The 15085-nt window shown below is 36.5% G+C and overlaps 1 protein-coding gene and 1 non-coding gene across 2 annotated transcripts in view; one reads left to right on the top strand and one right to left on the bottom strand.

Annotated features, from left to right (window-relative positions):
* THEMIS (thymocyte selection associated) overlaps window positions 1–15085 on the bottom strand; it is a 171946-nt gene that overhangs the window by 46277 nt on the left and 110584 nt on the right. The window lies entirely within an intron of this gene.
* Window positions 5846–5950, top strand: LOC123325590. Its single transcript, XR_006540526.1, has one exon. It is a non-coding gene; the product is annotated as a U6 spliceosomal RNA (small nuclear RNA).

The following is a 15085-nucleotide window of genomic DNA, read 5'->3' as shown; positions in this document are numbered from 1 at the left end:
ATAGATAGATAGATAGATAGATAGATAGATAGATAGATAGATAGATATCCTGACAGGAAACACAAAGTTTCTTTTTTTCTTTTAAAGATTTTATTTATTTATTTGAGAGAGAGAGAGAGAATGAGAGAGAGCACATGAGAGTGGGGAGGGTCAGAGGGAGAAGCAGACTCCCTGCCGAGCAGGGAGCCCGATGTAGGACTCGATCCAGGGACTCCAGGATCATGACCTGAGCCGAAGGCAGTCGCTTAACCAACTGAGCCACCCAGGCGCCAGAAACACAGTTTCTAGACCAGAACACAGTTTATTATCACAGAGCATCTTAGCACTGGTGAGGCTATAAAAGGCATCACTACTAAAATCATTCTGAATAAATGGCATTGATATAATTGGCTAATTATTTGGGGGGAAATGAGGATTTTGCACAAACAGAAGGACTGTACCACAGACTCAACAAAAGTATGACACTCAGAGCTTGACTGGCACACTGTCCCATCCTGCCCTTTGGAGAGGGAGAGGCTTTTATTCTGGGATATAAGCAAATATTACAGGAGAGAGGAGTCTCTGAATCTCTCTGAAGGAATATAACTATCTTCCAGAACATGCTTGCTATTCAATCATCCTTTAACCAAATTTGCCAGTGGTCATTCCTCTGAACGTTTAGACCATGAGGAAACATGAAAGCATTCACAGAGAACTGCCTTCCAATAATCAGATCTAGGGACTGAAGCTAAATAGTCCAGTGACCTTTACTGATTTATTTTACAACTTTCTATTACTGAATAATGAAAAGTAGGGCAGATAATGTAAATGGGAAAAAAAGTAAAATGCTTTCTTCACCATTATTGACATTTTGATTAAAGAAATCAATGGTATTCATAATAATTGTCTTACTCTAAACTACCTAAACTTTTAGGGTAATCACTTACAGGCAGTAACTTGGTACTAAAACATTTTCAGATTGTAGTTCTTATTTGAAAATAAGGGTGTTTGTTTTTTACATTTTTATCCCTAAATCTTTTCTTGAAAACACACAACAAAAACAATCTGCTTCAGAGATTCTCCCTTGTTATCACTGAATAGGCAATAAATTTTTATATCTCACAAATTCTGTTCAGACCATGTTACTTTACTTAATCCTCGTTACCTTCTGCCCACTTGCCCAGAATATGGCAAAACATTAGAAAAATAAAGCTGACTTTATTTACTTTGATATAGCAAAGATATTTTCAAATAAATTTCAAAATCAAAACAAAATGGCCCTAATACCTAGATCACACTTTAGAAACAAAACTTCAGTGTCCTGAGCATTACTAATGTTAATCATTTAGGACCCTCTCACAGCCATTGTGATTTTTTTAAAAGATTTTATTTATTTATTTGAGAGAGAGAGAAAGAGAGCATGCACAGGGGAAGCGGCAGAGGGAGAAGCAGACTCCTCACTGAGCAGGGAGCCTGACAAGGGGCTCCATCCCAGGATCCTAAGATCATGACCTGAGCTGAAGGCAGACGCTTAACCAACTGACCCACCCAGATGCCCCCATAGTGATTCTTTTAAAGCATAAATCATATCATGCCACATCTCTGCTCTCCCCTTTTGATGGCTCCCTATCTCAGTCATAGAAAAAAATCAGAGTCCTTTCAATGGCCTAGAATAACTTTCATGGTCTGCCCATCTTGAGGAACAGCTGTTTTTTGTTTGTTTTATCTACATATTCCAACTAGTTGATGGGTAATTTGATAAATTCAGTATGATTGGCATGTAGCCTAGAAATAAGTCCTAGAGTTATTTAGCTTTGCATTGAATAAATTCTGTATGTAATCCAAATGGTTTCCCCTGGGAGATATTTTAAGTGTCATGAAAATGTGTTCTCTTGTTCGGCCCCAGACAGAGACTTATTAAGCATCTTTTGAGGACAGTCACACACTCATACAAGACATGGAATCTGAAGTACAGACTATCCCAGGTCTAACAAAGGAGATAAGCTGTGTACATCAATATCAATATTAGCAAAGTAGCAAAAGAAAAAAAATGAAATCCTAAGGAATTCCCATGTAGTGAAGATTGCTTGATTACTTGCCAAACTGGAAAATTCTCCTGAGTGAAGTTAAGAATATCTGGAGACTTAGTTCTGCTCTATCTCAGAGGAAGACAAAGCAGCAGTAGGGCAACACTAATTTTATAAAGTTCAAACAAAAAGTTGGTAGTGATGCCTATATACAATACAGGTATATTGGTATACATAGTACAGTCTTTGTTTACCTGGTTATAGCACAAAGAACTACAGATTCAGTGCAGATCCAACTAGGAAAATGGCATACAACACCTGTCTCTCACAACGGTGTATGAAAAGAAAAATGTGCATGCTTCTAAACTTAGGCTACTAATGTATCTAATCACAATGCCTTTCAACTAGAGGAAGTGATTTTATTTCAAATCATGAAATTTGCATACAAAATTGAGCTTTTAGGTGAGGTCACATTAATTCCCTTTGGATAGGGCTTTTTCTTTCTTTCTTTCTTTCTTTCTTTCTTTTTTAATTTTTTTTAAAGATTTTTATTTATTTATCTGACAGAGAGAGACACAGCGAGAGAGGGAACACAAGCTGGGGGAGTGGGGGAGGGAGAAGCAAGCTTCCCGCGGAGCAGGGAGCCCGATGCGGGGCTCGATCCCAGGACCCTGGGATCATGACCTGAGCCGAAAGCAGACGCTTAACAACTGAGCCACCCAGGCGCCCCTTTTTTTTTCTTTTTAAGATATGTGTTATTTCTTTGAATTTTGTCTTTACAACCACCTTATGATGAAAGTGCTATTGCTCTGCTTTGTCAACGATGGAAACAATAAACACAGGTATAAAGCAAGGAGCAATAGCACAGAAAAGTTGTTAGAGGCAATCATACACCACCCTTCCAGGAGGCATCACGGGACCGTAAGGAATGCCTGGGCTCTGCTGGCAGGAGAAAGGCCCACCCTGACACTGACTACAATCCAGGAACTTTGGGCAAGTCTCTTCAGCTATGAAGTGGTGACAATGATACCTTTATCACAAGGTCGTGTTACAGAAGCTAAAGGAGATGAAGTACGCAAAGCCACCGTTTACTATCATCATAGTTCCTAGGAAAGCACAACTTAAAAAATGTGCATATATCTACCAATAACCCAATGTTAGAAAATTCCGAGAATCATCATTTTGGATTGTGTTTCTGGCTTCCTCCAAATGCTTCTCATTTTGAACTATTCCCTGAAAAACCTATGTTGCCAATCAAATCTGAATTACTGCTTACCTCTACAGACCACTCTCCTGAAGACTGATTACCTTTTAACTATGATTTGAGATTTAGTTTTCATAATAGGAAATACCAGTTTTGCAGAGTGGCCTGGCAAGGCTTTATAGAACAGCTTCAGTCAGACTGACATGTGCTTTTATTAACCATAATTCCTGTAGCTGCACAGACAATGAGAAATTCACTTCTCTTAGCAGAACCAATTGTAACTGAACAGGTACACTCTTTCTCCAGCCTGGTCATGATGTCAAATGTTTGATTAGAAAGATCTAGTGCTTTTAGCAAAATGGGGGTGAATTTCTTTCCATTTGCAAGAACAAGCTATTTCTGCCTTTCATTTCATAGACTCTTAGTATCTTAATTCTAGTCTCCCGGTGTCAAACAGAGTCGCAAATGCAACGCCCTTGAAATGGGGGAAACAATATTGTTATATGTGTTTCAAAACAGACTGAGCTAGCTTCAGGGCAGAATAAGCAGCACCAGGGCACAGAATCAGATGTACTGTGTGATCTAAGAGAGAAGAGAGAACAAGGTACACATGAAGACTATGTCCCAGTGGATGCAACATGGGGATGGACCTGGTAGCCCTGGAAAGGAATCTCAAGAAGAGTGTCAAATACAGGGAAACGATAGGATGAAACAGGTAAAAAGGTGCATGGAAATATTGCCTTGTACATATATAACATGGTGATACAACCACAACAAATCAGGTTTTAGAAATGCAGGACTGAAATAGGGAAGGGTAATTCTAAAAAGAGGCAGTCCTGGGAAAATCCTCTCATGGGAGGTAAAAAAAAAAAAAAAAGACAGAAAATGGGAACCAAGTTCCCACTAAATGTAGGATTATAAAGACAAAGCAGGCCCCATGAAATCAAGCATTACAGAAAAAGGCCCCTCTTCAGCTGCCAAAAAGAGACACTTACCAGCAATGTCAAGGACGACCACCATCCCCCCAAAATACTATAAGCTCATTTTTGGACTTCCTATTTCTTCTCAAGAATTCTTCAGCAAAGCAATCTGTTGATATTTCAAGGATCCCAAATCAAGATTTTTCAGATACTTTTAACTCTTTACTGACCAGAATACAGATACAGAATCATAGATTGGTAGAACATTTAAGCTCAAAAAAATAATACTGATCATTTACTCTAACCTTTTATAGTCAAGAATGCTAAGATTATCCCATATTACATGGTGAACTAGTAACACAGCCAGGATAAGAATCACATTCTCCTGATTTCCAGACAGTATTTTTTTTCCATCACAGCTATCTAAAATTAAATTTTCAATATATTTTTTTAAAGATTTTATTTATTTATTCATAAGAGACAGAGAGAGAGAGGCAGAGGGAGAAGCAGGCTCCCTGCTGAGCAGGGAGCCCGATGTAGGACTCGATCCCAGGACCCTGGGATCATGACTTGAGCTGAAGGCAGACGCTTAACCATCTGAGCCACCCAGGTGCCCTACATTTTCAATATTTTCAAAAGAGAATTGTACCTATATAAAGTCCAAGAGAAAAAACTTGTATTAATAAGAGAATCTAGGTAGGAATAAGCTAAATTTAAAAGGTCAGCAGCAGAGAGTTATAAAATGAAGATTCTTTACTGAAAGTAGAAGGAGAAAAATGCAACCCAGAAAGAAAAACCTTTTGCTTTGCACTCTAATATACATCTACAACTAACCATTTTTTATTACCCCCATTGCTACCCTGTCGGCCCAGGGCAGCATCACGTATAGCAATGTCCCCCTAGTTGGTTTCCCTGTTTCCATCCTTGCTCCCCTATTAACAGCAGCACATAAATCAGAATGAATCCTTGAAAATATAATTGTCATTCCCCGACCCAATCCTCCAATCATTTCTTGTCTCATAAAAAGTTAAACCAAAATTACTATAATGACCTACAAAGACCTATGCAATTTACCTCCCCCATTTTGTCTGAACTCATCCCCTTTTGTCTCCTTCTTCACTATATTCCAGCCATCCTGGCCTTCCAGATGATTTTTGAGTACATTAGGCCTCAGGGTTGTACGATCTCTTTCTTCTGCCAGGAGCACTTACCCCATCCTCTGTCTGCATAGCTCATCTTATCCATTGAAGTCTTTGGACAAGTGTCTTGTTCCCAGTAAGGCGTACCATGACCACCCTATTTAAAATTATTCTATTCGCCTTGCACTCTTAATCCTACTTATCTTGCTCTATTCTTTTTTACATAGCACTTACCATGAACTGCCATTCTATATTCTTTACTCCCACTAGAATGTAACATTACATAGAGTATCAAGTCATTTACCCCTTTGTTACTGATGTATATGCAGCATCTAAAACAGTACCTAAAATACAATAATCAAGAAATATCTGCTGAATGACAGACGACTAAAAGCAGATGATCCCCATGTTAAAAGCCATAATCTCTGGTTTTACTCAAAGGAAAATACAGAAGTTTTACACTGGAGAGAGTACCACACAACTGAGTGTTCCTAATTCTGAAGGAAGACGTCTAATATGAAGAAATGGCAATTTGAAGAAATGTCAGAAGTATATCAAAAGATTGTTATAAAGACAGTGCTCACTTCAGCAGCACATATACTAAAATTGGAATGATACAGAGAGGTGAGCATGGCCCCCTGCAAGGATGACATGCAAATTCGTGAAGCATTCCATATTTTTTCTAAAAAAATTTTGTTATAAAGATATACAGGACTTTAATTATAAGATTTGACTAAATGGAATATCAAACCATTTGCCAAGATGGTAAAATAAAAATTCATAAATTCCAATCAAAATCCCCCCAAGAGGGTGCCTGGGTGGCTCAGTCGGTTAAGCGTCTGCCTTCGGCTCAGGTCATGATCCCAGGATCCTGGGATCCCTGCTCTGCGGGGAGCCTGCTTCTCCCTCTCCTCCCCACTTGTGCTCTCTATCTCAGTATCTCTGTCTCTCTCTCTCTCAAATAAATAAAATCTAAAAAAAATTTTTTAAAAATCCCCCCAAGATGTTTTTATAGAAATTAATGAAGTGGCTTAAAAGTTCATTTGAAAGAATGAGGAGCTGAGAATCTAAACAATTAATAACAAGAAGAAAAAAATGTATACCAATATTATAACATATTAGAAAATACTATTTGTGAGTTACTGATTTAAGAAAAGCCAGGTAAATCAAAGAAACAGAATTAAAAAAATGAGAAACTGCCTTCAGAACAGATGGGTAAAGAATATTTAGTAAATATATGGAACTGGGAAAACGGTTTAACCATCTGTTTAAAAAAAAAGTTTTTTCATACAACACATAATATACAAAATAAATTTCTCATGGATTAAGGAGTTAAATATGAAAATAAACACAGATTCAGAATAATTATAAGTGGGTCTGATTATAAGGCAAGTCAAGCTCTCCAAGTTTAAGATTACATAGCTAAATTACGAGATGAGCATTGTTAATGCATTAATAATAATAATGTTGATGTTATTTAAAAGTAAACAACCAATATGAGGTGATCCTAGAAGGAAAGGCACTAATTCTATGAGATAAAAGCCTGGAGAGGGTTAAGGGTCAAGGATTAATCATTATTAGGGTTTAGAACTTCACTTTCTGTTCCTAGTTACCAGATCTTCAGCAGATTCATTTTTACCCATAAGTGCATTGTTAGTGGCTCCCTGAAAAATCAAAGAGAATAAATTGAATTCATAGTTTGGGGCACTTAAGACCAGAGCAATCTGATGCAGGTTGGAACACAGTACTGAGACAAAAAAAAACAAACAAACATGAAGTAAGAGTGAAAAGCAATAATGAAGAGGATGGTGGGAAACTTTTGGAGGTGATGGACAGTTTTATGGCATAGACTGTTTTGATGGTTTCATGGGTGTATAGTTATTACTAAACTCACCAGTTATGTATATTAATTATGTATAGCTTTCTGTATATCAAAAATATAAAATAAAATAATAAAATCCAGAAAAGAATGAAGAAAAAGAGAACAAAGGAGAATATATAAATCTCCCACATAAATTTTGGAAAATAAAGGAGGAGGGCACTGGAATGCCAAAAATTATAAGAAATTAGGGCTTACTTGATTTTATTTGGACATTAAAAAAAACTTGACATCCAAAAGAATGTCTGGAAATAACTGCATTGCACATACCCACACTTACATACTCATATACGGAGATATGCACACATGGGTGTACAAACACACATACTTATATAAGCAATTTATTGAGCAAATGGGACTTGATAGGATATAAGAAGGAACCAACTTCATTCTTGTTCTTTTATATCCCTTCAAGTGTCTGTAAACGGGTGGTTGTTCTAACTCTGCATAAAATTTTAAGGCAATCCCATAGCTTTTAAGGAACAAGTAGTTTATAAAAATCCACATTTATGTATTAGCCACTTAGATCCAGTCTAGTTAATATAATAAGCAAAGCTCAAAGAGCTTCTCTAATTTAAAGCATCTTCCTGTAGTAGCTTAATCTCCCTTGAGGCTTCCAAATCTACAAATAGAGAAGAAATTATGGTTGACTTAATTATTAGCTCTTTCTTCTTCCTCTACTCACTAATTTCTTTTTTTATTTCTCCAGCATAGGGTCTAAGGAGAAAAGAAAAATAAGGAAAAAATGAGAAATACAGCCTTGGGTTGCTCCTATCTCTGTAAACTGGGCATGGCAAATGTTAAAAACTGACCCCATCCATTCCTGGGATACTTCAGCAGATTACTTGGAAACCATCCTAGTTGGGAACCACACTGTAAGATCTTTGCCCAAGGCTAGCCACTTAAAACTATCACCCTCAGGTCCTGGACTTCAGGAAATACATCTAGTGTTTAAGGTCCCTTCCCCTCTCTCCAGTTCACATCTTGTTTCCAGAGAACCCACTTGCTCTGCCATTGATGGAGGCACAGTTTACTCTCAATATCACTTACCCCGGAAGGGGGAAATCTCCAGTTATAGCCTCTTACCTTTAGACTTCATAGATATGGGTCAAATATCAGTTCTTATTTTTCTCAAATTCCCACACCCCAATGACAAGGCCTTCAAGTGGATCACTTGAAGACCCCATCACATAACTTGAGATGAGAAAGAAAAACTCAACTTTCTTTACCCATAATGTTGGGGATAAAATCTCCACAGTGTATGATTAACTCTCTGCAAAACAAATCCTCCCTCAACTTGCTAACTTCTTAACCTTTCTCTTTCTTGACTTATGGTGAGGAGAAATGCCCTAGCACCTATAGAACATTTGCTCCCGGCTTCCAAGATGCAAGACTGGCTGATGCTGTTGGCACTGACTGTATGACCTTCACCTTTCAAGTCCTGCATAGATAGTCTAGCAACTCACTTTAAAATGTGGAGGTTCATGGGCTCACCTTCAGTTCTGAGGTTTTGAGCCTCTGGAGTAATTTCAGGGCAAAGAGTCAAATGTAACAATCTGTTAGACTACACACATGTATACATATACATGTATGTCCATATGTCACTTTATCACAGATACAAATACAGAATCCATGTATGTGTGCCTGAGTCTATATGTTAATGAATTATGGAAATATAATATTTATAGAAAATCTATTAATAAAATAAGCTTACTGGTGATTTATTTTCTTTGGTTTTTCTCTATATCCTAAAATAACATGCCTTACTCTTAAAACCATTTAAAAAGTATATCTATATACAAACACATAATAATGGATCCTATTTTGAAAATGTAATCCTGATTCAAAAATAAAATAAAAGATCACTGAAAAAGAATGAATAACCCAGAAACAGACTTATATATGAAGAAATTTATTATATGTTAAAGAAAACATCCAAAAAATTGGGAAGAATTACTTAACAAATGGGATTAAGATATTTTGGAATTACCTTCATAATAAAAGTCAGATGGGAGCTCAATAGTGTATAATACATATTATAATATGTACACACACACATGCACACATACATACACATTATCTATGTATCTATGCATATATGTATATATATATATTAAGTATATACATGAAATCAAATTCTAAAAAAATTAGGACTAGGGGCGCCTGGGTGGTTCAGTTGGTTAAGCACCTGACTCTTGATTTCAGCTCAGGTCATGATCTCAGAGTCGTGAGATCAAGCCCCGCACTGGGCTCTGTGCTCAGCTCAGAGTCTGCTTAAGATTCTCCCTCTCCCTCTTCCTCTGCCCCTTCCCCCCAAAAATACTTTCTTCCCTGTTCCCTTCTTTCTTTCTTCCCTCCCTCCCAGAAATATTTATTGAGTGACTGTTCTGAATCAGAAGCTTTACTAAAACACCAAGAAAGCAAGCACAAATAAATATATAAATAATTAATTAACTCTCTGCGTTATTTATTTATTTTATTTTTACATATATATCCCTAGGCCTAAAGAAGCACAGTATCTAATGAGTATGACAGATAAGTAAGAGAGTCATTCTAACATTTTATGGTAAATACTATGATAATGGTTCATAAGGCCTGTTATGGAAACCCAAATTAGGAGTACCAAACACAGACCTGTGAATTAGCGGATGGGAGGTAGAGTGCCAAGGAAATTTCCTTAGAACAGGTAACAGAGAGTAACTTCGATGAAGAATAAAGGTTGGTTTAGAATTCTAGCTCTAACACTTACTGATAACTATCTTTCTATGGGCAATTATTCTCTTGCCTCAGTTTCCTTGCCTATAAATTGAGAATGATAATAACATTTATACGGACACTGAAAGGATTTAATGAGAATTATTTACTTATTTAGAATTTAGTAAGTCCCCAATAAATGACTGTTCAAAACAAACAAAAATTACAAAATTCCATTTGGAAAGACTGGGAACTCAGGAGAGAACACAGTCTTTTGCAAACTGCAAATTCACTCTGGTGAAGTATAGATGTAAGGTATGGTATGGAGAGAAGTATTGCTTGAGAAACAAATAAGGGACAGATGATAAAAAATTTAAAGGAAAGACACAAAGAATTTTTAGCAAGAGAATCACACAGTAAGATTTTTCTTTTATAATGTTAACTATATCAGTGATGTGGATAATAAATTTCAATATAATATGACCAAACATAAAAAGACTAGTTAGGAGATGGTCTCAGTAATCCAGAAGAGAAACGATGAAGACCTGAAGTAGAGAGGTATAAATTTAAAAATGTTAAAGAAGTAGAATCCATAGGATTTAATGACTGATACATGGGAAGAGGAAAAAATAGGAAGGACTGTTCCTAGATGTCTGCTTTAGGCTACTCAGTATATGCTGGCGGCCTTCGTAAAGATAAGAAACACAGAAGGAAGATTAATATGATTAATTTTTAAGATGATATAGCTGTTCTTTTATTGCTCACTATTATCTGGTTTCCCTCTACTTTGAGGGATAAGGGAAAGTTACACTCACCCCACAACAGACATATGGTGTTAATTTTCTACTTCTTTTATCCCTTATATTTTGGATTTCCTCATAGAAGTACATCTTTTTTTTTTTTCCTCATGAGCTACACACTCTCCAGCTTCATCTCATCCTCTCACAGAACTTCATTAACCATTTATATTTGCTGACACTTGAATCACCAGATTCAGCCTGGAATTCTTTCCTCAACTATAGACCATCGTTAACTTTATACTAGACATCTCAGCTCAGACTGCTCACAGACATTTTAAACTGAGCATACTTTAAACTAAATTCTTATCTTGCCCCTGCAAAACCACCCTTCTATCTGTGTCTTGAGCTCCTTATTTAATGAGTTTCACCATCATCCATGATGATGTTTATGTCAGAAATCTGGATATTTTCCTTGTTTTGTGCCTTTCTTATTCCCTACACTTTATCAACCAAATACCGTACAAACACCATCTCCTAAAAACCTCTTGAATATCTGTCTTCCAGTCACAGAGGCAGTCATCTCTCTCTCTCTGATATTGGTACTTTGGCTTTCTAACTGTTCTTTCTGCTTCTATTTGAACTGATTATCTGCTCTGTAATTAGATTTTCCAAAATTTATTTGGATTTATTAAGGAAAATTGATGTTTTCACCATTGTAAGTGTACAATTCAATGAATTTAAGAAATTTAAAGGGCTGGGCAACCATCCAGGTATAGAACTTTTCATCATGCAAAAAGTTCCTTCACGCCTGTTTGCAGTTCATCTCTGCTCCTACGCACCACTCTAGACAACCACCACTCTAGGCAACCACTTCTCTGTTTTCTATCTCTATAAACTTACCTTTTCTAGACATTTTGTACCTAAAACAGAAATTTTATTATTATTTTCCTACTGGGAACTCTAAAATACCCTCCATTTTTCCTCTATCTCTATAGAATTTCCCTAAAAAATAGACCAGTTTAAGGAAGGACTAGTCTTTTTTTTTTTTTTTAATATGGAATACAACTGATTTTGTTGGTCTTCATTCTCTTCTGTGCTAGAAGAATAAAATGCAGTATTTCTTTTAGGAGGGTGAGGTAAAAATGGGACCTAGCTTGTTTCAGGTGCTAATGTTTTAGCTGTGGGCTTAATGGGGCACTAGGGTCTATTGTCAAAAAAGGAGTGGAAGTACAGGAAAAAAAAAACACACAAAAAACACAAAACAGTACCTCTTAGCAAAATAGAAAGGAAGAAATGACTAAAAAGATGAAAGATAAGGGATGATGGATGGAGTCCCCAAGAACATAGTTAACAATCTTTAGGAAATTAGCCAAGGAGAGACAAGTCTATAGTCACGCAATCACCTGATGCCTGAACCAGGCAAAGGAGAGATCTGAGCCCTGAACACTGGAGAGCACAGTGTGGCAGAGAACCTAAGAAGTTGATATTGAGGGAGTTGCATTCCTCATCTGGAACAGAATGATTAAGAAGTGCACCAAACTTCTTATGAGCCTGAGATAAGAAGCTTGGTAATGACACACTTTAACTGATCTGGTCTTATTTGCTCTTCCACCCTCATAATATTGCTCTACACTATGGCCATTATAAACCTCTCCAGGATCCTGATAGAGTTATGTCTACACACTATCACCAACACCTGACGCTCCTTCTGGCTGGATCACAGTAAATACCACTGTACATCTAACTAATTCTACTTGTTTAAACTCACTCACTTCAACCTGGGCATCTAAATATCCTTTTCTGAGCTCAATCCCAATTTTTGATAGATCATAATAAATTGTCCCCCAGATCTGTGCACTCTCCAACTAATAGCATTCTTCTCTCCAGTTTTCATACTGAAATTATCTTCCTATGTCGAATCCATTAGACAGAAAGTCTCCTGAGCTTAGGTACTGTGTTTCATTCTCTTAATGTGTCTCCAGTGCTTATCACAGCAAATGGCATGCAATTAAGGCTTTACATCTATGGAGCTAAAATAAGTGTAAACAATTACAGTAATAATAATTATCTTAACATTTTAAAATAATTATAGGTATAAATAATTAAGAGCATTTTACATACAATATACAATTATAGTAATATCTAAAGAAATGTAAAAAATAGATTTTAAATCTTTATCTTCAATCTTTTATTGCAATTATATACTTCTAGTTTTCCTCTATGTAGCAGTAATATACTCCGATTTTTTCTTGGTTTATTAATGATGTGTCCATTATTCTGAACTCTTTACATATTGATCCTTAACAGTCCTCTTTTCTTTAGTAGGCTCATCTCTCCCTTGATGAAGAAAAGGCTTGACAGTCTTTCTCGACCTTGTGTTATCACCTACTTGGTGTGGAATTCCAAAATTACTGGTCCTAGTCCTGGTTTGAGGTCCAGCTCCTGAAGTTTATTTCAGTGAAACTTGAGTTGTTACTAAAAAGCTTTCTGCTGATGCCAGGAATGGCCTTAGGCCTTCCCTAAAATTCTAACATCTCTTAGAAAGTTTAAGGTACTTTCCTGCTTTTTGCCATCACTGGAGCAGTTAAAAAAAAATCCTAAGCATGATAAACCTACATTTACAAAACATCAGAAGGAAGTGTCTGTCTTCACCTGGTCACTTCTCTGACCTCTGATAACTTCAACAGACCAGACACAATGTCACAGTCTACTATCTCTCAAAGACTGAACTTTCTTTAGGAGATGACATCTAAGCATTAAAGTAGATTTTAAAGGAAAAATATAAGTTCATTTCCAGTTGTTTTTCTTAATAAATCCATACATGTGACTAATTTTGAGAGCTGTTTTATAGGTATAAAATAAGGAATTTGTGAGTACGGATGGAGACTTAAAAAGCGAGCCTGGATAGATAAGATACTAAGGATTAAGCTCTAAAGCATTCAGATACTTATAGTTAAGGGAGACCACAAGAGGGAGAGCCAGTCAAAAATCCAGGAGGAAATTCAACCACTAACTACAGTACAAGAAAACCAGAAGGGCATGATGTTCCATAAAATAAAAGGAGGGAGTGTTCAACTATGCCATTTACTGCATAGTATTCAAATAATATGAGGACTTTGGATACTAACCCTTTATTGGATATGTTATTTGCAAAATCTTCTCCCGTTGAGGAGGTTGCCTTTCAGTTTTGTTGATTATTTCCTTTGCTGTGCAGAAACTTTTTATTTTGATGTGGTCCAAATAGTTTATTTTTGCTTCTATTTCCCTTGCCTCAGGAGACATTCTAGAAAAATGTTGCTACAGCTGATGTCAAGAGGCATTACTGCCTGGCTCTCTTTTAGGATTTTTATGGCTTCAGGTCTCACTTTTAGGTCTTTAATCCATATTAAGTTTATTTTTGTGTATGGTGTAAGAAAGTGGTCTAGTTTCATTCTTCTGCATGTAGCTGACCAGTTTCTCCAACACCATTTGTTGAAGAGACTGTCTTTTTGTTATTGTCTATTCATTTCTCCTTTGTTGAAGATTAATTGTCCGTATAATTGTGGGTTTATTTCTGGGTTTTCTATTAGGTTCTATTGATCTGTGTGTCTACTTTTGTGCCAGTACCACACTGTTCTGACTATTAAAGCTTCATAATACAACTTGAAGTCCGGAATTGTGATAGCACCAGTTTTGCTTTTCTTTTTCAAGATTGCTTCGGTTATTTGGGGTCATTTGTGGTTCCATACAAATTTTAGAACTGTTTGTTCTAGTTCTGTGAAAAATGCTGTTGGTATTTTGATAGGGATTGCATTAAATGTATAGACTGCTTTGGGTAGTATAGACATTTTAACAATATTTGTTCTTCCAACCCATGAGCATAGAATGTCTTCCCTTTTTTTGTGTGTTGTCTTCAACTTCTTTTGTAAGTGTTTTATAGTTTTCAGAGTACAGGTCTTTCACCTCTTTGTTTAGGTTTATTCCTAGGTATCTTATTGGTTTTTTTGCAATTGTGAATGAGGCTGATTCCTTGATTTCTGCTGCTTATTAATGTATAGAAATGTAACCGATTTCTGCATATTGATTTTGCATCCTGCAGTTTTACTGAATTGTCAGTTCTAGTAGTTTTTTGGTGGAGTCTCTCAGGGTTTCTATACATAGTATCATGTCATCTGCAAATAGTGAAAGTTTTACTTCTTCCTTTCAATTTGGTTGCCTTTTATTTCTTTTTGTTGTCTGATTGTTGTGGCTAGGACTTCCAGTAGTTTGTTGAATAAAAGGAGTCAGAGTGGACATCCTTGTCTTGTTCCTGTCCTTAGGGGAAAAGCTCTCAGGTTTTCCCCATTGAGTATGATGTTAGCTATGGGTTTTTCATATATGGCCTTTATTATGTTGAGGAATGTCCCCTCTAAAAGAACTTACACAACTCAACACCCCCAAAATAATCTAATTAAAAATGGCAGAAGACATGAACATTTTTCCAAAGAAGACATACAGATGGCCAATAGACATATGAAAAGATGC

The sequence above is a fragment of the Neomonachus schauinslandi genome, chromosome 8 (genome assembly GCF_002201575.2).
Source record: "Neomonachus schauinslandi chromosome 8, ASM220157v2, whole genome shotgun sequence".
Lineage (NCBI taxonomy): Eukaryota > Metazoa > Chordata > Mammalia > Carnivora > Phocidae > Neomonachus > Neomonachus schauinslandi.
Note: the sequence above shows the minus strand (reverse complement) of the source record. Positions and strands in the feature narration are given on the sequence as shown.